The sequence below is a fragment of the Salvelinus namaycush genome, chromosome 31 (assembly GCF_016432855.1).
Source record: "Salvelinus namaycush isolate Seneca chromosome 31, SaNama_1.0, whole genome shotgun sequence".
Classification (NCBI taxonomy): domain Eukaryota; kingdom Metazoa; phylum Chordata; class Actinopteri; order Salmoniformes; family Salmonidae; genus Salvelinus; species Salvelinus namaycush.
Window position 1 is genome coordinate 4,368,146 of NC_052337.1, and position 26,045 is coordinate 4,394,190.

The 26,045-nt window shown below is 44.4% G+C and overlaps 1 protein-coding gene across 1 annotated transcript in view; it reads left to right on the plus strand.

Moving 5' to 3' along the window:
• The window catches only part of cdc42se2 (CDC42 small effector 2), an 81,164-nt gene that overhangs the window by 23,956 nt on the left and 31,163 nt on the right, over nt 1–26,045 (plus strand). The window lies entirely within an intron of this gene.

A 26,045-nucleotide genomic window follows, 5' to 3' on the forward strand; every position in this document is an offset into this window, starting at 1 on the left:
GCATTCTCCCATTTAGCTTTGAATCCAGTTGAAGAAGCCCTCCCTTCACACTTCCCATGTCAAAGGTGCTTTCCCCCCAGCCCACCACAACTCCACCCCGCCTAGCAACACATGTTGGTTGTCAGCCGAGGATGATTTTACATCCGCCCCTCCAGGTGACCAGAGAGAACCTTTCCCATACCTATTCTTCCCTGTGGGCCTGAAAGCAAAGAAAGCAAATATGTATGTGTGTTTGTATACAGTGCATTCTGAAAGTTTTTTCCACATTTTGTTACATTACAGCCTAATAATAAAATTAATAAAAAAGTGTTTTTCTATTCAATCTACACACAATAACTCATAATGACAAAGCGAGAACAGAGTTTTATAATTTTTCAAATTTTATTTAAAAAAAAGTTTTTTTTTTTTTTTTTACCTAAGTATTCAGACCCTTTGCTATGAGACTCGAAATTGAGCTCAGGTGCATCCTGTTTCCATTGATCATCCTTGATGTTTCTACAACTTGATTGGACATGATTTGGAATTCTGTCTATATAAGGTCCCACAGTTGACAGTGCATGTCAGAGCAAAAACAAAGCCAAGCAGTCGAAGCAATTGTTTGTAGAGCTCCGAGACAGGATTGTGTTAAGGCACAGATCTGGGGAAGAGTACCAAAAAAAATTCTGCAGCATTGAAGGTCGCCAACAGTAGCCTCAAGTTTGGAGCCACCAAGACTCAACCTAGAGCTGGCCGCCGGCCTTACTGACGAATCGGGGGAGAAGGGCCTTGGTCAGTAAGGGGACAAATAACTCGATGGTCACTCTGACAGAGCTCCATAGTTCCTCTGTGGAGATGGGAGAACCTTCCAGAAGGACAACCATCCCTGCAGCACTCCACCAATCAGGCCTTTATGGTAGCTTGGCCAGACTGAAGCCACTTCCTCAGTAAAAAAGCACTTGACAGCCCGCTAGGAGTTTGCCAAAAGGCACCTAAAGGATTCTCAGACCATGAGAAACAAGATTATCTGGTCTGATGAAACCAAGATTGAACCATTTGGCCTGAATGCCAAGCGTCACGTCTGGAGGAAACCTGGCACGGTGAAGCATGGTGGTGGCAGCTTCATGCTGTGCGGATGTTTTTCAGCGGCAGGGACTGGGAAACTAGTCAGGAACAAGGCAAAGATGAACGTAGCAAAGTGCAGAGATCCTTGATGAAAACCTGCTCAGGACCTCAGACTGGGGCAAAGGTTCACCTTTCAACACGACAATGACTCTAAGCACATAACCAAGAGAACACAGGAGTGGCTTTGGGACAAGTCTCTGAATGTCCTTGAGTGGCCCAGCCAGAGCCCGGACTTGAACCCGATCGAACATCTCAGGAGAGACCTGAAAATAGCTGTACAGCAACGCTCCCATCCAACCTGACAGAGCTTGAGAGGATCTGCAGAGAAGAATGGGAGAAACTCCCCAAATACAGGTGTGACAAGCTTGTAGCGTCATACCCAAGAAGACTCGATGCTGTAATCGCTGCCAAAGGTGCTTCAACAAAGTACTGAGTAAAGGGTCTGAATACTTATGTAAATGTGATATTTAAGTACATTTTTTATTTATACATTTGTAAACTTATCTAAAAAGCTGTTTTTGCTTTGTCATTATGGGGTGTTGTGTGTAGATTGATGATTAAAAAGGATTTTTCTTTTAATGCATTTTAGAATAAGGCTGTAACGTAACAAAATGTAGAAAAAGTCAAGTGGTCTGAATACTTTCCGAATGCACTGTCGATGGTACCATGGTGTAGCCGGAGGACAGCTAGTTTCCGTCCTCCTCTGGGTATATTGACTTCAATACAAAACCTAGGAGTCTCATGGTTCTCACCCCGTTCCATAGACTTGCACAGTAATGATGACGATTTCCGGAGGGTGTCCTCCAACCTATCAGCTCTTGCAGCATGAACTGACATGTTGTCCACACAATAAAAGGAACAGCGAATGAATCTAGTAATGAATGCATTAGCTACAGTGCAAACAATGTGGTGAGTAGTTGAACAGTTTTGAAAACATTTATTTAAAAAATGAAGAAGCGAGAGGGAGAGCGCTATTTCATTTTTTTACTTTTGCTTACTTAGCTAGTTTAGCCTACTCACACACCTGGCTCAAACAGAGAGGGTTGCTATATTAGCTAGTTGGCTAAAGCTATCCAACATGGGAGCTCTTCCAAGTCAAGGTGAGCTTTTGGTTTTATTCATTTATTGCCTCTGGGGCCCGCAGGTGTAACTGCTAAACTACTACTGCGTGATTGTAGCGGATTTACTAACGCGTTAGTTCTAGCTGCTATTTTGAATATGACGTAAGCTGATATGGTGACAACGATGTAGTCTGTATCGGTTAGCGTTTTATGGTATAAAGGTTTGGCTTGGAAATGTTTTTTTCCCGCCTGGTCAGACAGCTGTTGTGTTTGGCATTGAGGTCCACAAGTGAAGGGAAAAGGTGAGCGGAGGAAAGCGGGTATATGCGAGAAGGAATTATACAACGAGAAAAGTGATCATGCTGTTTGTGGCTGCTATGAAAGTGAACTGTGTGCGAGTGATCAGGAGTGTATTCATCCCGTCGATTCAGTTGAAAAAAGTGTTTTACCTTGATTACTCAAATTTCTCTCTCTTGTTAACTTTCATTCATAGGCTAGGTTGTAGCAACCTCATGATGGGTATAGGGAACAGTTTAGTATCATGTAGTAGCCTAAACCTATTGAAGTTACATTGAGCTGGGTTAATGGTATATGAATGACAGTCATCCAATATGCTGTAATAGAAATAAGGCCATGCTCATAAGAATCTAAAATTGCCCTCCCTCATCTAACGAGTCACAAACCCGGATCCGGGATCCCCCCCATCAAAAAAGCAGACTAGCATAGCCTAGCCTAAAGCCACAGGGATATCATATAATAAAATGTTCATGAAATCACAAGTCCAAGACACCAAATGAAAGATACACATCTTGTGAATCCAGCCATCATTTCTGATTTTTAAAATGTTTTACAGGGAAGACACAATATGTATTTCTATTAGCTAACCACGATAGCAAAAGACACAACTTTTTTTTCCCACCATTTTTTTCCTGCATAGGTAGCTATCACAATTTCGACCAAATAAAGATATAAATAGTCACTAACCACGAAACAACTTCATCAGATGACAGTCTGATAACATATTTATTGTATAGCATATGTTTTGTTCGAAAAATGTGCATATTTCAGGTATAAATCATAGTTTTACATTGCAACCACCATCACAACTCTCACCAAAGCAACTAGAATAACTACAGAGAGCAACGTGAATGACCTAAATACTCATCATAAAACATTTATGAAAAATACACAGCGTACAGCAAATGAAAGACAAAGATCTTGTGAATCCAGCCAATATTTCAGATTCTTTAAGTGTTTTACAGCGAAAACACTATAGCATTATATTAGCTTACTACAATAGCCAACCACACAGCAGCATTGATTCATGCACGTTAGCGATAGCGAATAAACCAGCAAAAGATATAAAAATTTTCACTAACCTTCTCAACTTCATCAGATGACAGTCCTATAACATCATATTACACAATACATATATTGTTTGTTCGAAAATGTGCATATTTAGCGGCACAAATCGTGGTTATACAATGAGAATAGTAGCCAAGCTGCCAACAAAATGTCGGGAGAAATCTTGGGAGAGGCACCTAATCTAATCAATAACTAATCATAAACTTGACTAAAAAATACAGGTTGGACAGCAAATGAAAGATACATTAGTTCTTAATGCAACCGCTGTGTTAGATTTTTAACATTAACGTTACTACGACATACAGCGTGCGTTAAAGCGAGACCGCACCGAAATTAATGGCAGAATAGTAGTGTAACATTTTTCAACAGAACAACGAATTAACATCATAAATAGTTCTTACTTTTTGATGAGCTTCCATCAGAATCTTGTGCAAGTTGTCCTTTGTCCAGAATCATCGTTGCTCGGTTGTAGATTGTCGTCTTCAACTTAGGAATTAGCAACAAACATTAGCTATGTGGCCCAGACGTGTCCAACTCTTCATAACGCAGCACAAAGAAAATTCCGAAAATCGCAATATACTGATATAAACTGATATAACTCGGTTTAAAATAACTACATTATGATGTTTTTAACACCTATATCGAATAAAATCAGAGCCGGATATATCTAAGGCCTATAACGAGAGCTTTTCAGAATGCCATCCTGAGGTCTGTCTTGCGCCATGACGTACGTTGAAAAGAGTGCACCCCACGTTCCAAGAGCCTTTATACGGCCTCAGATCTACCTAGCAACACCATTCCAATTCTCACTGCTTACTGACATCTAGGGGAAATCGTATGCAGTGCATGTCGACTCATAGATTACATGCAAATTAATAAACTGACCCTGGAACAGAGTGCCCGATTTCAGATTTCTCACTTCCTGACAGGAAGTTAGCTGCAACTTGAGTTCTGTTTTACTCACAGATATAATTCAAACGGTTTTAGAAACTAGAGTTTTCTATCCAATAGTAATAATAATATGCATATTGTACGAGCAAGAATTGAGTACGAGGCAGTTTAATTTGGGAACGAATTTTTACAAAGTGAAAACAGCGCCCCCATATTGACAAGAAGTTAAACGCCACTGACTGCCATTGTGAATGCAAAACATTAAGGACACTTGCTCTTTCCATGACATGGGCTGACCAGGTGAATCCAGATGAAAGCTTTGATCCCTTTATGATGTTACTTGTTAAATCCGCTTCAATCAGTGTAGATGAAGGGGAGGAGGACATCCAGCCAACTTGACGCAACTGTGGGGAAGCATTGGAGTCAACATGGGCCAGCATCCCTGTGGAACGCTTTCGACACCGTGTAGAGTCCATACCCCGATGAATTGAGGCTGTTCTGAGGGCAAAATAGGGGGGGGTGCAACTCGATATGAGGATGGTTTTCTTAATGTTTTATACCCGAACTGTATATTTACAGTGCATACTTTGTATGTATGTGTTGGGCTTTAGCTGAGATTATTTGTCTAGGCATCCATTGTTCCTTGAGTAGCAGTTAGAGTTGAGACGGTGAGGGAAAAAATTTGCGAGACCAGCGAGCAGTGGTCTAGGCTGGTCCAGCCTAGACCAGCTGGACCAGGACTCAGGATGGTAAATGACAAATGAGTAAGTTGTTTTGCTGTCGGTAGCTAGCTAGCAATATAAACTCTCTTTTTACACGAGGCAGTGTTTTGTACGGTACAATTTGGTGATAGATTAGGCCATAACAGGGCTTGCTAGCACCACTACAAGTCAAGTTTAGCTAGCTAGCTGTGTTTGCTATAATGTACTGTAGTCTAACATTTATAGTTAGCTAATTAGCCTAGTTTAACGGTGCCTCTCATTAGGAGCAAAACTGGAGTAATGTTTTTAATGGAGGAGAATTAAAAAGGAATGACTTTGGCTTGATGACCTCATATTAGTCTTGGTGTTTGTATACCTGTGTGTTGTAGCTAGCTAGCTAGCTAGCTAGCTAAAGTGTGTCTGTGAGATGTCTCATTCTACAGCATGCTGCTACAGTAGGAATACAGACACAACCATTGCCCATTTCTTTCACAGACAATACTGCTTAGATACAAAGACGTTGATGACTCTCAAGGGATGTGAAAGGTCCCATAACAATTTCTCATTGTGTTAAAGTCACTCAGAATACCTCACGGCACCACCCAAACACACCATATGCAAGTATTCCGTTTGTAGGACTGTAGTATTTATTATAATCGTTAGTAGTATATTTTTCTTCTACTGTATATATGTCATACATTGCCATAACTGTTCCTGCATACTGCTGTGTAAGCTCACTTCAGTCTCCAGAGCAAATAAACGTTGTATAGAATACAAGCCTTGTCTACTATTATGCTATATTGACGGACAAATGTTTTATTAAAACCTACATATTTTGTTTTAGCAGTAAGACTGAAGCTAGTTTATCCAAGTAAAAAAAATTGAATTCGCAATGAGTTGATCAAGAAGTTGAAGTCAACACTATTGTTTCTGATGCAGATGGAATCCTTTAGTCACCTGTCATTACACTTGTGATAAATATATATATATATCCCAATTATATACATATGTACTACAGCTAGTAATATCTAGACCACAATGCAGTTGTGAGCATACTAGGTGTTCTATAGTATACTACTACAGTCTAACTTAATAAGGATGTTTTGTTTGTTAAATGTTCTAGGCATGTTCCAGAATGTTCTTCAGCTGGTGAACCTCTTTTGTTTGGTAATGGCATATGGTTTAGCAGGCTGTGGCGGTGTTGGCAGGGATGTTGGGTTTGAGGGGGCTGAGCCTCTGGCTCCTTGTAGACAACCGTCTGGTCCTTTCTGCACTACACAGCCAGGTGGACACGCCTCTCATACACTTTCTGCACCACCTACTGCTTTGACCTCTTGCAGAACATTGGTTTGTTCTGCATGTCTCCTGGAAAGAAATTAAGACTGATGGGATGTTGTGCGGATGTTGCCTGTAATCCATGGCTTCTGGTTGGGGGAAGGGAAAGGGGGATACCTAGTCAGTTGTACAACTGAATGCATTCAACTGAAATGTGTCTTCAGCATTTAACCCAACCCCTCTGAATCAGAGAGGTGCGGGGGGGCTGCCATAATGGACGTCTACGGCGCCCGAGGAACAGGGGGTTAACTGCCTTGCACAGGGGCAGAATTACAGATTTTTACCTTGTCAGCTCGGGGATTCGAGCCAGTAACCTTTCGGTTACTGGCCCAACTCTCTAAACACTAGGGTACCTGCTGGTTGGGGTATGTACGAACAGTCACTGTGGGGACGACGTCATCGATGCGCTTATTGATGAAGCCAGTGACTGATGTCGTGTACTCCTCAATGCCATCGGATGAATCCCGGAACATATTCCAGTCTGTGCTAGCAAAACAGTCCTGTAGCTAAACATCTGCTTCACCTGACCACTTCTTTATTGACCAAGTCACTGGTGGATCCTGCTTTCTGTTTAGCTTGTAATCAGGAATCAGGAGGATAGAATTATGGTCAGATTTGCCAAATGGAAGGTGAGGGAGAGCTTTGTATGCATCTCTATGTGTGGAGTCAGGGTGTTCCCCTCTGGTTGCATATTTAACATACTGGTAGAAATGAGGTTAAATGGATTTAAGTTTCCCTGCATTGAATTCCCCGGCCACTAGGAGCGCTGCCTCCTGGATGAGTGTTTTCCTGTTTGCTTATGGCCGTATACCGCTCATTGAGTGCGGTCTTAGTGCCAGCATCCGTTTGTGGTGGTAAATAGACCACTACGAAGAATATAGATAAAGTCTCTTGGTAAATTAGTGTGGTCTACAGCTTATCATGAGATACTCTACCTCTGGCGAGCAAAACTTTGAGACTTTCTTACTATTAGATTTCATGCACCAACTGTTTACAAATATACAGAGAGCCTTTGTCTTACCGGAGGCGGCTGTTCAATGTTGCCGATGCAGCATAAAACCCGCCAGCTGCATGTTATTCATGCTGTTCAGCCACGACTTGGTGAAATATAACATAAGATATTACAGTTTTTAAAGTCCCGTTGGTAGGATATACGTGATCGTAGCTCATCTATTTTCTTATCCAATGATTGCACGTTGGCTAATAGGACTGATGGTGAAGGCAGATTACCAACTCGCCATCGGATCCTTACATGGCACCGCGACCTACGTCCCCTATATCTCCGGCAGCCATCTCCTCCGGTGCCATTGTATTCAACATGAGGAACCTTTTGGCTTCGAGGGAAGCAAGCTGTGTATTTTCACACCGACGTCTAGCAAATACAAGTAATGGTAATGCAAAATTAGCTTGCCTCAATGTTTAGGCTAACACACTCTCCACTCATAAGAGGAAGAGCTTTACTCAGGATAGTACGTTAGGTTCTCTTTTAACAAACATTGAATTGAAATTGAAACCCAAGTTTCGTATTACTGCCAGCACCATGGTGACTGAAGATGACACCACATAGCCAGGGCGTGGTCTGTGTTCCATACGGTGTGTGTGTCAGGAGGTTATCTACTGAATCAAGTGACCTGCTCTTCCATTGACGACACACACCGGGACTGTGTTTACCTCGGCCCAACGTAAGAGGCACGTAGCCATTCCTTCTGGGACAGAAACCTTGTGTGTGTGTGTGACGGCTGCAGTGACAGTGCTGCCGTCTTGTGATTCGGGTTCTCGTGAAAGACTTGCTTGTTCCTCGACGTGATGCCTGCAGAACTAGGCTATGCGGGACAACTCCCATAAACCCTGGAAAAAGGTTTCTGCTTCACTTAAATGTCTCTCCTGTTTGATCAGCTCCATTGCCTATGGATGGTTCATATTCAATACACCATGTGTAACATGAGCCTTGTGTTAGTCAAAGGCAAGCTAGCTACCATGTTGGCCCATATGTAAGGTTTATTTATCCATCACCTACAGTACTATAGGTGGGCCAGGGAAGTTATTTCACAATTATTTAGGTAAGTTAGTTGGCTAACTCAATAGGGTTATTAATGGGTTCGATCCTCACGCAATGTTTACCCTGTATACCATGACGAGTAGAGAAGGCTGGTATGGCGAGGCTTTCAGAAAACGTAGGGGAAGGAAAACAGTGAGGAATGCTATCAGGACCGGCATCCTTTTTTGGATTTTTCACCTATCAATAAAAAAATGCATTGATTTGTAAGGGAAAGGGGTTACCTCTGAATGAGGGAGGAGCATCCACGTCATCAGAGCCCAGGGAAAAGTTGTTGATTAACTGCCTTGCTCAAGGGAAGAACGGCAGTTCGGGATTCGAACCAGAGACCTTTCGATTGCTGGCCCAACGTTCTTAACCGCCAGGCTACCTGCCGCTCCACTGGTATATTGCCTTAATTGATCAATTGAATCACTTCCCCTCGTTACCAATGAGAGGAGTCTGATATCGGGTTTGTTGTCCCTTTTTTCCCATTTTGCCTCGGTCAATTCACCAATTAATATGCAGCTGTTAATGAATTGAATAACTGCCCTTCATTGTAAATGCGAGATGCTCACAAATTGACACAGTTGAAGTGGAATTGATGCCAAGTACCTATGGGATAAAGAGAGAGAAGGGCCAGCGTCACCAATAAGGAGGGAGATCAGTCTAACCAGGAGGAAAGTAGGGAAATTAACCAGAGAGAATACAATCTAGCAAGAGAAGAGTAGAGGAATGTCACATGCTGCTTTTGGGTGGAATGGGGCAGGGGGAAGTGTTTTGGTGGGAGACTAAAAAAGGCATGCCATTGAGGGCAGTGCAGATGGCCAGGAACCCTTTTGTTTGGGGCTGTATAATCGTACTGTACTGCTAGGCTAGCATTGCTTGTGCCCATTCAGCATAGGGAGGTCTATGTGCTTTATCCTAGCAGATGCAGCATAGTGCACCCATAGAGAGAAATTAGACGATTTGTACAGTCAAAGTTCTAGCTCAGGGTTTTGTCTAGGCCCTATGTCAGCTCTGCCGTATCGTCTATGTCCTATGTGTGCTCTGCCGTATTGTCTAGGCCCTATGTCTGCTCTGCCGTATTGTCTAGGCCCTATGTCTGCTCTGCCGTATTGTCTAGGCCCTATGTCTGCTCTGTCGTATTGTCTAGGCCCTATGTCTGCTCTGCCGTATTGTCTAGGCCCTATGTCTGCTCTGTCGTATTTTGAATTCTGGGTAGTAAGAAATAAGAAAAGGCCCTTTTTAGAATAAAAATTGTTCTTTTCGTTGAAATTGAGATGATAGTTTTGTATCAGGATTAGACTACATTTACAAATTGCTTTGTCGTCGTCGTCCCCCCCCCCCCCCCGCTTAGCAGACTTCTTTGAAGTGCAGGTATTCTTCCAAAGGCACGATTTCCGCAGACAATCCCAACTGTTACGTAAGAGTGACTTATAACAACTTTTTTTTTGTCGTCTTTGTGAAAGATTACTGTGGATTAGTGGCAACATATGGTCAATTTAAGCCCTCCACTGTCTGTATTCAGCTGACTTGTGGGAAATGCTGTATTGGCAAAACTGAATTTGCCCTAAAAACAATAGAGGAGAGGATATTTTGTTGTTGGTGTAATAAAAGGGGCGCTGTTGTCAAACTATGCATGCAATCACAATCTGAAGAGTGCATTGTTTAGTCTATCTGCACTGTTAGGCTTAGACTTCATCCTAAACCAGCATACATTTAGGCTATTGCTGCAGAATTAGAGGTGTAGCCGAGTACATCATAAATCAATAGAATTCCCTGTAAATACATCATTCAAAGTAAATGGCGTGTCACGTCTGCTGTTCTGTTAAGTCCGACTGCTGCTGATTACTGCTGAGTATATGATTTGCTAGTTATTCCATTATCTACAGGAATGTTAGGCTAGGTCACCTCTCATTATGAACACAATGTGGAGAATTGTTAAGCCTAATTTTAATGTGATTTAGAACTCTTCTGAGATACAGGGCGCAACTGCAGTAACAACCTGCAGCGCCACCAGTAACAGTACTGCCCCTTGACTAACAGAACACTTCTCAATCACTTGGAACTGCCCTGTTTCATGGTTCCACAACAACAAAATAACTGCACAGTCTGTGTGTGTGTACCATGGTGTAGTTTTACGGTGTCGTTTTTTTAATGGTGTAGTTCTCCTCATGTCAATTCTGCTTTGTTCTCGTCAAAGTTTGGGATCGCTACAGTGTTTTAATTTGACGATGACATAAGAGGATTCTCTTCTCCCGGCCAAGTGAGGAAGCTATAAGTCTGGTGGGCGTATGGGAAACCTGCTCTGCTTTAGCGTGGAGCTGATGCTTCAAAACCACTCTTCGGCCAATTCAGTTGAACTTCACGTATGTCCCTTGTCCTGTGACATGTCAAAAGAAATACCATGTCCTTGAAAGACAACCCGTTTAAACACAGTGTTGTTTAACATGTGGAGATGTATTGTAGGACTGCACCTTGCTCCCACTACTCAGCTGTGTGTGCACGTGTTTGGATGCGTATGTGTTTGCGTGTGTGCATAGATGCGTACGCATGGTTAGGTAATGGTATGTAATGTGCAGTCATTTGTGCTAGAAAGTGTTTGAGGATTTCTGTGTGTGTTTGTAAGACAGAAGTGGGGAGCTCTCCCAATTTGTTGGGCCTTGTCTCATTAACCCCGTCCTCTCTGTTGGGCCCTTCCTCTCTGTTGGGCCTTGTGTCTCATTAACCTCGTCCTCTCTGTTGGGCCCTTCCTCTCTGTTGGGCCTTGTGTCTCATTAACCTCGTCCTCTCTGTTGGGCCTTGTCTCATTAACCCCGTCCTCTCTGTTGGGCCTTGTCTCACTAACCCCGTCCTCTCTGTTGGGCCTTGTCTCACTAACCTCGTCCCCTCTGTTGGGCCCTTCCTCTCTGTTGGGCCTTGTGTCTCATTAACCCCGTCCTCTCTGTTGGGCCTTGTCTCACTAACCCCGTCCTCTCTGTTGGGCCCTTCCTCTCTGTTGGGCCTTGTGTCTCATTAACCTCGTCCTCTCTGTTGGGCCTTGTCTCATTAACCTCGTCCTCTCTGTTGGGCCTTGTCTCATTAACCCCGTCCTCTCTGTTGGGCCTTGTCTCACTAACCCCGTCCTCTCTGTTGGGCCTTGTCTCACTAACCTCGTCCCCTCTGTTGGGCCTTGTCTCATTAACCCCGTCCTCTCTGTTGGGCCTTGTCTCACTAACCCCGTCCTCTCTGTTGGGCCTTGTCTCATTAACCCCGTCCTCTCTGTTGGGCCTTGTCTCACTAACCCCGTCCTCTCTGTTGGGCCTTGTCTCATTAACCCCGTCCTCTCTGTTGGGCCTTGTCTCATTAACCTCGTCCTCTCTGTTGGGCCTTGTCTCATTAACCTCGTCCTCTCTGTTGGGCCTTGTCTCATTAACCTCGTCCTCTCTGTTGGGCCTTGTCTCATTAACCCCGTCCTCTCTGTTGGGCCTTGTCTCACTAACCCCGTCCTCTCTGTTGGGCCCTTCCTCTCTGTTGGGCCTTGTCTCATTAACCCCGTCCTCTCTGTTGGGCCTTGTCTCACTAACCCCGTCCTCTCTGTTGGGCCCTTCCTCTCTGTTGGGCCTTGTGTCTCATTAACCCCGTCCTCTCTGTTGGGCCTTGTCTCACTAACCCCGTCCTCTCTGTTGGGCCCTTCCTCTCTGTTGGGCCTTGTGTCTCATTAACCCCGTCCTCTCTGTTGGGCCTTGTCTCACTAACCCCGTCCTCTCTGTTGGGCCCTTCCTCTCTGTTGGGCCTTGTGTCTCATTAACCCCGTCCCCTCTGTTGGGCCCTTCCTCTCTGTTGGGCCTTGTGTCTCATTAACCCCGTCCTCTCTGTTGGGCCTTGTCTCATTAACCCCGTCCTCTCTGTTGGTCCTTGTGTCTCATTAACCCCTTTCTCTCTGTTGGGTCCTTCCTCTCTGTTGGGCCTTGTGTCTCATTAACCCCGTCCCCTCTGTTGGGCCCTTCCTCTCTGTTGGGCCTTGTGTCTCATTAACCCCCTCCTCTCTGTTGGGCCTTGTCTCATTAACCCCGTCCTCTCTGTTGGGCCTTGTGTCTCATTAACCCCTTTCTCTCTGTTGGGTCCTTCCTCTCTGTTGGGCCTTGTCTCACTAACCCCTTCCCCTCTGTTGGGTCCTTCCTCTCTGTTGGGCCTTGTGTCTCATTAACCCCTTCCCCCTCTGTTGGGTCCTTCCTCTCTGTTGGGCCTTGTGTCCCACTAACTAGGGCTGCAGAGTTTTAAAACAGCCTATCGTAGCTTTAAATCAGTGCATGTGTGAGCACTCTGTCTCTCTCTCTCCAACTACATTCAAATTGCATCCAAAATAGATACTGTTCTAGATGTCCTAGCCTACCTCATTCAGGTAATACATTTAATGCAATATGAACCTTCTATATTCAGCTAATGAATGATGGGTTATGCATAATAAGCTTCTAACTGACATCCTCTGTCTCTTGCGCAATACACAAGCACCTGTGTTCTGCTGGCTTTGCCTTAAAAAAACGCAGGTCTCATGCAGGAAAAGATTGCCTAGAATAGCTTGCTGGACACTTTTTTGGGGGGGTATTTCTTATACCAATAGACTATTTGAAGAGGGACACAAGCTCTTGTTTGCTGAATGTTAAATACAGCAGCCAATAGAACTCAGGGGTAGTTTGAAAGAAGAGCAAACGCGCAATGGCGGTAGGTTATAACAGTTATTTATTCAGATCCATAACCATTCAGTCTTCGTGAAGAGTAGTGAAGGCCTTCTGCATCTCATTCTAGTCCTATTTTTATTCAAGGATGTCATTAGAATGATGAGGACAACGAAACGTATTTCATTTAACTGTTGAAAGCGAGGAAGAAATGAAGCAACAATGGAGAGAAAGAGGAGGTAGGTTAGTAACAGGATAAATATTATGAAAGGTGTGTATTATACAGCCTTATACAGCCTACTAATTATACAAATACAGTGCCTTCCACTAATATTGACAACCTTGGTAAATATGAGCGAAACGGGCTGTGGAAAAAATGTCTTTGATGTTTATCCTCTTGGTCTTTCATTCAAAATATTCACAAAAATCTAACCTTTAATTGAAGTAAAATGATTGGGGGAAAACAATGTTTCAATATTTTTCTCCGAAACATGTGCCACAATTATTGCCACCCCTAGAAATTCTGGCGAATTTGCCAATCTTGGTGTTCTCTGGCAAATGCCAAACGTCCTGCACGGTGTTGGGCTGTAAGCACAACCCCCACCTGTGGACGTCGGGCCCTCATACCACCCTCATGGAGTCTGTTTCTGACCGTTTGAGCAGACACATGCACATTTGTGGCCTGCTGGAGGTCATTTTGCAGGGCTCTGGCAGTGCTCCTCCTGCTCCTCCTTGCACAAAGGCGGAGGTAGAGGTCCTGCTGCTGGGTTGTTGCCCTCCTACGGCCTCCTCCACGTCTCCTGATGTACTGGCCTGTCTCCTGGTAGCGCCTCCATGCTCTGGACACTACGCTGACAGACACAGCAAACCTTCTTGCCATAGCTCGCATTGATGTGCCATCCTGGATGAGCTGCACTACCTGAGCCACTTGTGTGGGTTGTAGACTCCGTCTCATGCTACCACTAGAGTGAAAGCACCGCCAGCATTCAAAAGTGACCAAAACATCACCCAGGAAGCATAGGAACTGAGAAGTGGTCTGTGGTCACCACCTGCAGAACCACTCCTTTATTGGGGGTGTCTTGCTAATTGCCTATAATTTCCACCTGTTGTCTATTCCATTTGCACAACAGCATGTGAAATTTATTGTCAATCAGTGTTGCTTCCTAAGTTTGATTTCACAGAAGTGTGATTGACTTGGAGTTACATTGTGTTGTTTAAGTGTTCCCTTTATTTTTTTTAGCAGTGTATATATATACATTTCACCTTTATTTAACCTGGTAGGCTAGTTGAGAACAAGTTCTCATTTACAACTGCGACCTGGCCAAGATAAAGCAAAGCAGTTTGACTCATACAACAACACAGAGTTACACATGGGATAAACAAACATACAGTAGAAAAAGTATATATACAGTGTGTGCAAATGAGGTAAGATAAGGGAGGTAAGGCAATACATAGGCCATGGTGGCGAAGTAATTACAATATAGCAATTTAACACTGGAGTGATAGATGTACAGAAGATGAATGTGCAAGTAGAGTTACTGGGGTGCAAAGGAGCAAAATAAATAACAGTATGGGGATGAGGTATTTGGCTGGGCTATTTACAGATGGGCTATGTACAGGTGCTGTGATCTGTGAGCTGCTCTGTCAGCTGGTGTGCCGTTTACTGAGGAGTGGCTTCCGTCTGGCCACTCTACCATAAAGGCCTGATTGGTGGAGTGCTGCAGAGTTGGTTGTCCTTCTGGAAGGTTTTCCCATCTCCACATAGGAACTCTGGAGCTCTGTCAGAATGATCATTGGGTTTTTGGTCACATCCTTGACCAAAGCCCTTCTCCCCAATATCTCAGTTTGGCCTGGCGGCCAGCTCTAGGAAGAGTCTTGGTGGTTCTAAACTTCTTCCATTTAAGAATGATGGAGGCCACTATGTTTTTGAGGACCTTCAATGCTGCAGAAATGTTTTGTTACCCTTCCCCAGACCTGTCTCGACACAATCCTGTCTGAGACAATTCCTTTGACCTCAGTGCATGTCAGAGCAAAAACCAAGCCATGTCAACTGTGGGACCTTATATAGACAGGTGTGTGTCTTTCCAAGTTGTGTCCAATCAATTGAATTTACCACAGGTGGACTCTAAGTTGTTGAAACATCTCAACGATGATCAATGGAAACAGGAAGCACCTGAGCTCAATTTTGAGTGTCATAGCGAAGGGTCTGAATACTTATGTAAATAAGGTATTTCTGTTTTTTCTATTTAATCCATTTTAGAATAAGGCTGTAACTAACTTAACTAAATGTGGAAAAAGTCAACGCATCTCAATACTTTCCGAAGGCACTGTATATTTTAATTAAATTTTCTAGCCGATACTTGTAAGTCGTGCTGAGATCAGCTGCATCATGGTTTGTATGATGTGCGTAGTTCCATTCCACGTTATACAGTATAATACAACACAGTAATACAGTTCACACTCAAAAAGATTAGCCCGCTGGAGCTAGTTTTCATTTATTTACCCAAGAGTGCAAATAGTTAGCTACTGGGCAGTAGCCTATATCATACTCTATATGTATTGGATAACGGCACAATCATTTGGCTATTAAATGTTGTTAATGTAGGGCTCATTAAATGTATTTAATATATGACTCATCAGGCTGGAATTTAAATGCTGATCAAAGCCGTAATCAAATCCAGACATATTTGTATGCTGTATAATTGGTCTATTTACAGTATAATGCTGTATAATAGGTCTATTTACAGTATAATGCTGTAGAATAGGTCTATTTACAGTATAATGCTGTATAATGCTTTTGAATGACACTTCCGGTTTTGCCAGAAAATACCCGGATACCTGGGAGAAAAGTGATTTATTCTCAGGATGGAACATTTTGTAACCCCTTCCTTTCTGTTTGGCCTTGTGTTCCACTAACCCCGTCCTCTCTGCGTCCCAGTGAAGATGCAGCCCGGCAGCTGCTGCCGTGGCAACAAAGCCCGGGACACAAGAATTGAGGGCCGGCCTCTAAACAAGGCTAACTATTGTCCCCCTTTAGTAGTTTGGTGAAGAGATGCAGTGAATGAACAGGGTCCTTTCCTAAAATAAGGACTATGTTTGTTTGCAATTCCGAAGTAAGACACTTCATTGCTGCATCCATAGTGTGAAATTTCACCCCTTTATGATTTAAACACATAGAACTTTTTTCAATTTTACCGGTATTCATCAATGTTGGTTCCTGATCAACCCTGTTGCTGTGAGCTGGCAAAACAAAGGGTCAATCCCAACACTGGCTTGCACTCATGTAATGCAAAATGGAGTTTAATGCTCTTACATGGCGCTTTGAAAAGGATTAGCCCTCGGTTCTTTTATTTATTTCAACTAAAAGACAGTCGCCCAAATTGAATCTGACCACATGGTATTTCAAGTGTTTTTCTCCTCCCTGAAATAGTTAGATAAGACACATCTGATCGGGAAATGGTTCTGTAGAAGTGTCATTGGGCTTATGTAAAAGCTCCCATGTGACAAAAACCTTTGTTTTGTGTCGTCAGGACGCGGATAGGTTTTCGTGATGAGTACGGGTGGGGCTAGTGGTTGTGCCCAGTGGGTATTTTACGCATCAACAACCTGCTGTATGGCTTTGGTGAGTGATCCAACAAGCTTGAATAACTCCTGCTCCTTGACTTCCATTGATGTCTAAGGATTCCATAGATGTCCACCATATTACTTTTCACCCATCCTGTCCTGTCATTAGGGGGAAGACTAGATTTTTTTATTTAACTAGGCAAGTCTGTTAAGAACAAAGTCTTATTTACAAACACGGCCTAGGAACAGTGGGTTTAACTGCCTTGTTCAGGGGCAGAACGACAGATTATTTATTTTTTTACCTTGTCAGCTCGGGGATTCGATCCAGCAACCTTTCGGTTACTGGCCCAACGCTCTAACCACTAGTCTAGCTGCCGCCCCGATAATAAACACCTTTTCTCTTTGGACACAGCCTAGGTCTACCTACCAAGCGTGCCTGAGTCTGAGTGTGAAAGATAGTGAGGGAAGCAGGGAGGTGTTGGTGAATAATACCACAGACCCACTGATCCGTGACTGAGTGGGGGACAAAGGCCTACGGTGAAGAGTCCACCGAGGGAGAGAGAGAGGACCCCCACCCCTCCTCCTCAGCCCCTGTGTTGCTGTCCCCATACTGTCGCTGTGTGACGGTGCACCTCCCTCCCACACTGGATGAGAAGGGGATAAACTAGGTCTCTGACTGTCTACTCAGACACACTTTACCCGGGCATGCTTTCTGTGTTTGTCCCTGGGACTAGATGATCGAGGTGGGTGAGTGATTATTTTTTGTGATCGTGTTTAAGTTCGGTTAGGCTGATTTATTTTTTATAAATGTAAATTTTAATTTAATATGAGTAGAGAAAATAACCCCACAACCAGTCTGTGGGTCTCTTTGCCCAGACTTTAGTTAGCCAGCTCAACACTACAGATCAATGCAAGTCTATTCTGAAATCTTGTCTTCCAATACACTTTATGGTAGCCGTATTTTCAGAAAGATTCTCCGATGCCACTGTAAGATACAGACCAGGCCTTGGGCCATACCCATCATGCACTATTTATTGTTCTACCTCCTGTAGAGTATTGGGGGGGGGGTGTACCTGCCTGTGGGTTTCCCTATGGAGCGCCACACAATGCAGCAGGCGTGGATGATCTTCCTTTCACTGGCCCTGCTTCCCTTTATGGCTCACCACTAAGGGAGGGGTGTGTGACTGTAATTTATTTATTCATTCACCTTTATTTAACCAGGTAGGCCAGTTGAGAACAAGTTCTCATTTACAACTGCGACCTGGCCAAGATAAAGCAAAGCAGTGTGACACAAACACAGTGTTACACATGGAATAAACAAACGTACAGTCAATAATACAATAGAAAAATCTATATACAGTGTATATAGAGTGTATATATATACAAATGATTAGTGTGTGTGACTGTATTAGTGTGTGTGACTGTATGTGTTTGGACCTGGCTCATTCATCATCCCATCCAGTCAAGGGAAAATCCAACTTCTTCTCTTGGGAGCAATTTGAATGCCTTTCATATCGAGCCCTGCAATAATGTGAGAGAAAGTGAGGTTTGCCATTTTTTAAAGACCAAATAATGAACTAACCAACTCCTCAGTTACTGCCCCAGGCAAAATCAGTGCATTCTCATGCATTTCATGAGGTGAAGTGGAATGATAATTTTCACTGAAGGCTGAAAGTTGTAGGCCTACCTTCCCAAACCACCCTTCCAACATCTTCAAGACTTGACATCAAGTGCATTACTTAATTACAAGTAGACCTAGGGTTTGGAATCATCCTAGTGAGTGAAATGTGCTTCCATTCTGACTTTGGATTAGGTTAGTTGGAGCAACCAAAAGTTGGTCAAATCTTGTCTATTCATGATTCAAAGACTTTGTATAGTATCTCATCGGAAACGGACTGAAACTCCAAAGGACCCAGAATAGATGAAGGCAAGGGAGCACAGAGAGACCAGCCAGCATCCGCTGGAGAAATGAAAGGAGATGGAAATACAGCTTTTTTAATTTTAGCACTTGAAGATGGGGCTCTGGCAGCAATTCTGTTCTGGTGCTTTCAACTTTGGCCCGTACATATTTGGCCCATGAGGAGGATGTGTGAAGGAGTGTTTTTCATTCATCTTCATCCTCTGGTTCTATAGCTCCATGAATTAACCCCTCTGTGAGCAGAGGATGTTTATGTTGGCTTTGGGCAGCTTTTTGTTTTTTTTTCCACATTCACTGTTAAAGTGAACACTTTTTTTTTTTCAGTTACACATATTTGGACACAACAAAGTGATGAAAAGTGTATGCCTTTTTGAAATTCTGATTTGTTTCATAATTTGGTAATTTCCTGTGATTTAGTATCGAGTACTGGCTTTAACCAGGAGCAACATTTTCCCCATGACAGTTTATGCAGTTGTGTGTGTTAACTTCCCTTTCAAGTCAAAGTGATTTTCCTTCAGGTGCCTCTGTCCTCCACTAAACTGTGATGAAAGACTTCTGAGGTGGCGTTTTGAAACCCTCTTGCTGCAGTGTCTTACTTTGGGTTGAATTTTTTTAAACCTTTTTATAGTAAAGCATTTGCAGGTTAACAATAAAATACAATTCCTAATGTGATGAGTAGCCAAGATTCAGTAGCAGTTATCACTGTAGCGTAAGTTAATTTAACTTGTGACTGTTTGCAACGCAAAATAGACAATTATGAACAGAGCACACGTTTCGAGGGAGGGAGACACAAGATGTTGCCTAATTTTAAAACTGGGCACAAATGGATTTCGCAGAGAAAAGCGCTCAACTCGATCCAACACTGTGTTGCTTGCTAGACTAGTGGGGCTAGTACGCCAACTTGTTTTTGTTTGACATGGGCAGGAACAGGCCTGCAAGCCGAGGCTGAGAGAATGCCATGTTCCCTGTTTGATATTGTTCCCTTTTCACCAAGGTTAGAATGATAAACGAATAGAAAATAGAAGCTCTAGATCACTTCATATTCACCATGAGGAGACAGAAATAAATAAAATCATTCAAAATAGGTAAGCATGATTTGGCCCCAGATCTTTCGCTTAAAAAATAAATAAATAACAGCTGTGGTTTGTTTTAAATCACAAGCGCATAGCTTACAACTGGAGGCCCGCAGCAAGTACCAACTGGATCAGGAATGGGCAACTGGCGGCCCGCAGCAAGTACCAACTGGATCAGGAATGGGCAACTGGCGGCCCGCAGCAAGTACCAACTGGATCAGGAATGGGCAACTGGCGGCCCGCAGCAAGTACCAACTGGATCAGGAATGGGCAACTGGCGGCCCGCAGCAAGTACCAACTGGATCAGGAATGGGCAACTGGCGGCCCGCAGCAAGTACCAACTGGATCAGGAATGGGCAACTGGAGGCCCGCAGCAAGTACCAACTGGATCAGGAATGGGCAAGTGGAGGCCCGCAGCAAGTACCAACTGGATCAGGAATGGGCAACTGGCGGCCTGCAGCAAGTACCAACTGGATCAGGAATGGGCAACTGGCGGCCTGCAGCAAGTACCAACTGGATCAGGAATGGGCAACTGGCGGCCCGCAGCAAGTACCAACTGGATCAGGAATGGGCAACTGGCGGCCTGCAGCAAGTACCAACTGGATCAGGAATGGGCAACTGGCGGCCCGCAGCAAGTACCAACTGGATCAGGAATGGGCAACTGGCGGCCCGCAGCAAGTACCAACTGGATCAGGAATGGGCAACTGGCGGCCCGCAGCAAGTACCAACTGGATCAGGAATGGGCAACTGGCGGCCTGCAGCAAGTACCAACTGGATCAGGAATGGGCAACTGGCGGCCCGCAGCAAGTACCAACTGGATCAGGAATGGGCAACTGGAGGCCCGCAGCAAGTACCAACTGGATCAGGAATGGGCAACTGGCGGCCCGCAGCAAGTACCAACTGGATCAGGAATGGGCAACTGGAGGCCCGCAGCAAGTACCAACTGGATCAGGAATGGGCAACTGGAGGCCCGCAGCAAGTACCAACTGGATCAGGAATGGGCAACTGGCGGCCCGCAGCAAGTACCAACTGGATCAGGAATGGGCAACTGGCGGCCCGCAGCAAGTACCAACTGGATCAGGAATGGGCAAGTGGAGGCCCGCAGCAAGTACCAACTGGATCAGGAATGGGCAACTGGCGGCCTGCAGCAAGTACCAACTGGATCAGGAATGGGCAACTGGAGGCCCGCAGCAAGTACCAACTGGATCAGGAATGGGCAACTGGCGGCCTGCAGCAAGTACCAACTGGATCAGGAATGGGCAACTGGCGGCCCGCAGCAAGTACCAACTGGATCAGGAATGGGCAACTGGCGGCCCGCAGCAAGTACCAACTGGATCAGGAATGGGCAACTGGAGGCCCGCAGCAAGTACCAACTGGATCAGGAATGGGCAACTGGCGGCCTGCAGCAAGTACCAACTGGATCAGGAATGGGCAACTGGCGGCCCGCAGCAAGTACCAACTGGATCAGGAATGCAGCAAACTTGCTTTAAAATTGCAAAATGTTTTCTCCGCCCCATGGCAAAATGTGTAGAATTGCAGCAAACTTGCTTTAAAATTGCAAAATGTTCTCTACGACCCTTGGCAAAATGTGCAGAATTACAGGAAATTCCCTTTAAAACGTAAATGTTTTCTCTTCGCTGTCACAAGGGGGTTGCTAAAATGTTTTGCTCGTGAAGAGGGGTGGGGGGGGGGTTATTGTGTGAACGCAGGCTCACGAGCCACTGCAGTCCCTTATGAGTCCCGTTTTTGATTGTTGAGTTGCGAATGTCAAATCAAACTTTATTTGTCACATGTCGAATACAACAAGTGTAGACCTTACCGTGAAATGCTTACTTACAAGCCCTTAACCAACAGTGCAGTTCAAGAACAGTTAAGAAAATATTTACCAAATAAACGAAAGTAATAAGTAATAAAATAACAATAACAAGGCTATATACCGTATTATACCGTGTACCGTATTGAGTCAGTGTGCGGGGGTACAGGTTAGTCGAGGTAATTTGTACATGTAGGTAGGGGTGAAGTGACTATGCATAGATAATAAACAGCGATTAGCAGCTGTGTACAAAACAAATGGAGGGGTGTCAATGTAAATAGTCCGATGACCATTTGATTAATTGTTCAGCAGTCTTATGGCTTGGGGGTAGAAGCTGTTAAGGAGCCTTTTGATCCTAGACTTGGCGCTCTGGTACCGCTTGCCGTGCGGTAGCAGAGAGAACAGTCTAGGACTTGGGTGACTGGAGTCTGACAATTTTATGGGCTTTCCTCTGACACCGCCTATTATATAGGTCCTGGATGGCAGGAAGCTTGGCCCCAGTGATGACCTTACGGTCAGATGCCGAGCAGTTGCCATACCAGGCGGTGATGCAACCTGTCAGGATGCTCTCAATGGTGCAGCGGTATAACTTTTTGAGGATCTGGGGACTCATGCCCTCCTCCTGAGGGAGGAAAAGGTTTTGTTGTGCCCGCTTCACGATTTCTCTTGGTGTGTTTGGACCATGATAGTTTGTTGGTGATGTGGACACCAAGGAACTTGAAACTCAAGACCCGCTCAACTACAGCCCCACTGATGTTAATGGGGGCCTGTTCGGCCCGCCTTTTCCTGTAGTCCACGATCAGCTCCTTTGTCTTGCTCACATTGAGGGAGAGGTTGTTGTCCTGGCACCATACTGCCAGGTCTCTGACGACCTCCCTATAGGCCGTCTCGTCGTTGTCGTTGATCAGGCCTATCAATGTTGTGTCGTCAGGAAACTTAATGATGGTGTTGGAGCCGTGACTGGCAAAGCAGTCGTGGGTGAACAAGGAATACAGGAGGGGACTAAGTATACACCCCTGAGGGGCCCCAGTGTTGAGGCTCAGCGTGGCAGACGTTGTTGCCTACCCTCACCACCTGGGGATGGCCCGTCAGGAAGTCCAGGATCCAGTTGCAGAGGGAGGTGTTTAGTCCCCCCAGGGTCCTTAGATTAGTGATGAGCTTTGAGGGCACTATGGTGTTGAACGCTGAGCTGTAGTCAATGAATAGCATTCTCACATAGGTGTTCCTTTTTGTCCAGGTGGGAAAGGACGGTGTGGAGCTAAATTTTTAAAGATTTGTGTCCATAGTGCCCACAAAGCTCATCACTAAGCTAAGGACACAATGGCAGGTATGTGAAGCTGCATGCACTAAGGAATGTAATCAGGATTGGGGCTCACGCTCGCTCCCTCAGGGCATTTGAGCCTCTCTGTCTCTCTGTCTCTGCGCGAGTGCTGTTCACAACAAGCTTTTTTCCAACAAACTTAGTGCTGTGACTGCTGTTACCCAATCTTGTCCTATGCTTAGGTTAAGAATAGGATTTTTGTAGTCTGCATAGATGGGCTCCCGAGTGGTGCAGCGGTCTAAGGCACTGCATGTCATTGCTATAGGCATCGCTACAGACTCCCTGGTTCGATTCCAGGCTGTATCACAACCGGCCATGGTTGGGAGTCCCATAGGGCGGTGCACAATTGGCCCAGCATCGTCTGGGTTAGGGTTTGGCTGGTGTAGGCTGTCATTGTAAATAAGAATTTGTTCTTATTGACTTGCCTAGTTAAATTTAAAAAATGAATGCATGCAATGCATTATTATAAAGGTGATCGTCAGCACCCCCTACTCAAAACAACTTCCCGCAGCTATGTCTTGTATGCAACCGCCTAATCTAGGCTTACGAAAAGGGGAAACACATTGTGTAATATGACATCTAACATGGAGGAAATTATTGTCCAAAGAAAGTTTTAAACTGCCACTGACTATTTCAAAACACCAGAGTGAATGTTTCCAAACTATGTTTTCCTGCGATTGTATTTTGAAATATTAAGATATTTCCCCAAATCCCGATGACATTCCTTCGTGCATGCAGCTTCACATACCTGCCATTTGTGTTTACACACATCTTTAATCACAGCAACAATTATTCACAGAATACTCCTATATTAGCCTACGTTGTGAAGGAAACGATCGAAGCCAAGTTCCACTGTCTCTGTATACTCCATCTGCAGAACATGCTGCTGAGTGGAAAAGCACAAGGGTTACATTTGTATTTTCATTTGTAGACCTTACTACAGGTGTATTGTGGTTGTACTTCTGGAGGTAACATAAGAAAGACGGTTTATTGACTTGCTCTACTATCGCAACATGAAGTAATGAACTGAGGTTTTCCTCAGAGGGTTTTTCCATCGAAAAGGACCCATGAGCACCAACATGTGAAATTCATAGGAGCATGTTAAATTGGGTGACAAATGAAAGTGAAGTCTATTTTTAGGGTATTTTTAGGGTAATTTTAATTTCACCTTTTTATTTAACCAGGTAGGCTAGTTGAGAACAAGTTTTCATTTATAACTGCGACCTGGCCAAGATAAAGCAAAGCAGTTCGACACAAACAACAGAGAGTTACACATGGAATGAAGGAATTGATACATTTCTCAACCATTTTCATCTAAAACATTTGGCATAAGTAAAGGCTTTGACTTAAATCAAATCAAATTTGTATTAGTCACATGCGCCGAATACAACAGGTGTACTTACGAGCCCCTAACCAACAATGCAGTTTAAACAAAAAAAAATACTGATAAGATATGAAAGTAACAAGTAATTAAAGAGCAGTTGATTTCTGGATAAACAGATGGAAAAGGGGTCTTTAGAAAACATCTACCAGAAAGTCTTAAAATGTATCAGAAATACTGTACCAGTCTGGACACACTTATTCATCCCAGGGTTTTTCTTTATTTTTTACTTTTTTCTACATTGTATAATAATAGTGAAGACATCAAAACTATGAAATAACACATATGGAATCATATAGTAACCAAAACCTGGTACTTTCACTTCGTGGCAAATAATGCAAGCGACTTCACTTACTAATTTCTCTGAACTGGGGGGGAAAAACAGGCCACCTACCTCGCGTTAGTTAGCGCGTTCGAAGGCCGGGCACACCGGGGCGAAGGCCGGGCACACCGGGGCGTGGTTTCACTAGGCTACTGATGTTCCCTAGGGTTGTTTGGCTTGTAGATCAATTACTTGTAGATCAATGACCGACCAACACAGTTACATGCTCAGTTCAACACTGAATGAAAATGAGGTATTTTCGGAAAGTAGAAAGTAAATAATATGAGCAACAACAAAAAAAATATGAATTGGCGATTCGTAACGTTTTTTTGTTGTATTTTTTGAAGATTTTATCCCCTTTTTCTCCCCAATTTTCGTGGTATCCAATCGCTAGTAATTACTATCTTGTCTCATCGCTACAACTCCCGTACGGGCTCGGGAGAGACGAAGGTCGAAAGCCACGCGTCCTCCGAAGCACAACCCAACCAAGCCGCACTGCTTCTTAACACAGCGCGCCTCCAACCCGGAAGCCAGCCGCACCAATGTGTCAGAGGAAACACCGTGCACCTGGCCCCCTTGGTTAGCGCGCACTGCGCCCGGCCCGCCACAGGAGTCGCTGGAGCGTGATGAGACAAGGATATCCCTACCGGCCAAACTCTCCCTAACCCGGACGACGCTAGCCCAATTGTGCGTCGCCCCACGGACCTCCCGGTCGCGGCCGGCTGCGACAGAGCCTGGGCGCGAACCCAGAGACTCTGGTGGCGCAGCTAGCACTGCGATGCAGTGCCCTAGACCACTGCGCCACCCGGGAGGCCCGATTCGTAACGTTTTGATTCGATTTTCTGACCCCTGCCTGTAGTTCTCACAGAAACCACTTCATGTCACCATTTTGTCCCCCAACCCTTTCCTTGTTGTCACTACTCTTGCTCAAAAAAAAAAAAAATGCCATCTCTCATCACAATTTAAGTCACTCCCCCAAAATTATTTTTAGGTAGGGTTGCGTTTTACCCCAAGTTATCCTACATTTGACCTGTGTTACGTTTAGCCCCACTCTCCCCTATGCACTCACTGTGTGAGTGGTAATGTGCTTAACCATGCTGCTAAAAACGCTGGGTTTAAAATGGTGCAGTTCGTTCATATTTAGGAATTGAGAAATAATTAAAGTAGGAATGGAACGTTTTGGATCGCCATCTTTTTAACAAAGACCGATAAAACTGCTGGTGTTGTGCATTGGCTGCTTGTCAGAATGCAGGGCTCCCTCCCTGTGGCACTGGTAACTTGGATTTCTCTAGCCTAAAACACACAACAACAAGCCGACTAGGTAAATAGATCAACTATTCTGCACTGGAGTTGTCAAACTCATTACTCCTTTTGTTTGCAGAGGAAAAGTAAATGTGGATTGGTTCTAGTATCTTCAGTGTGCCTCGATAGAAATATTTGTGTTTCATATTTTTGGGGAGCAATCACGTCTCACCATACCAATGGACTCACACTTCAGCTCGA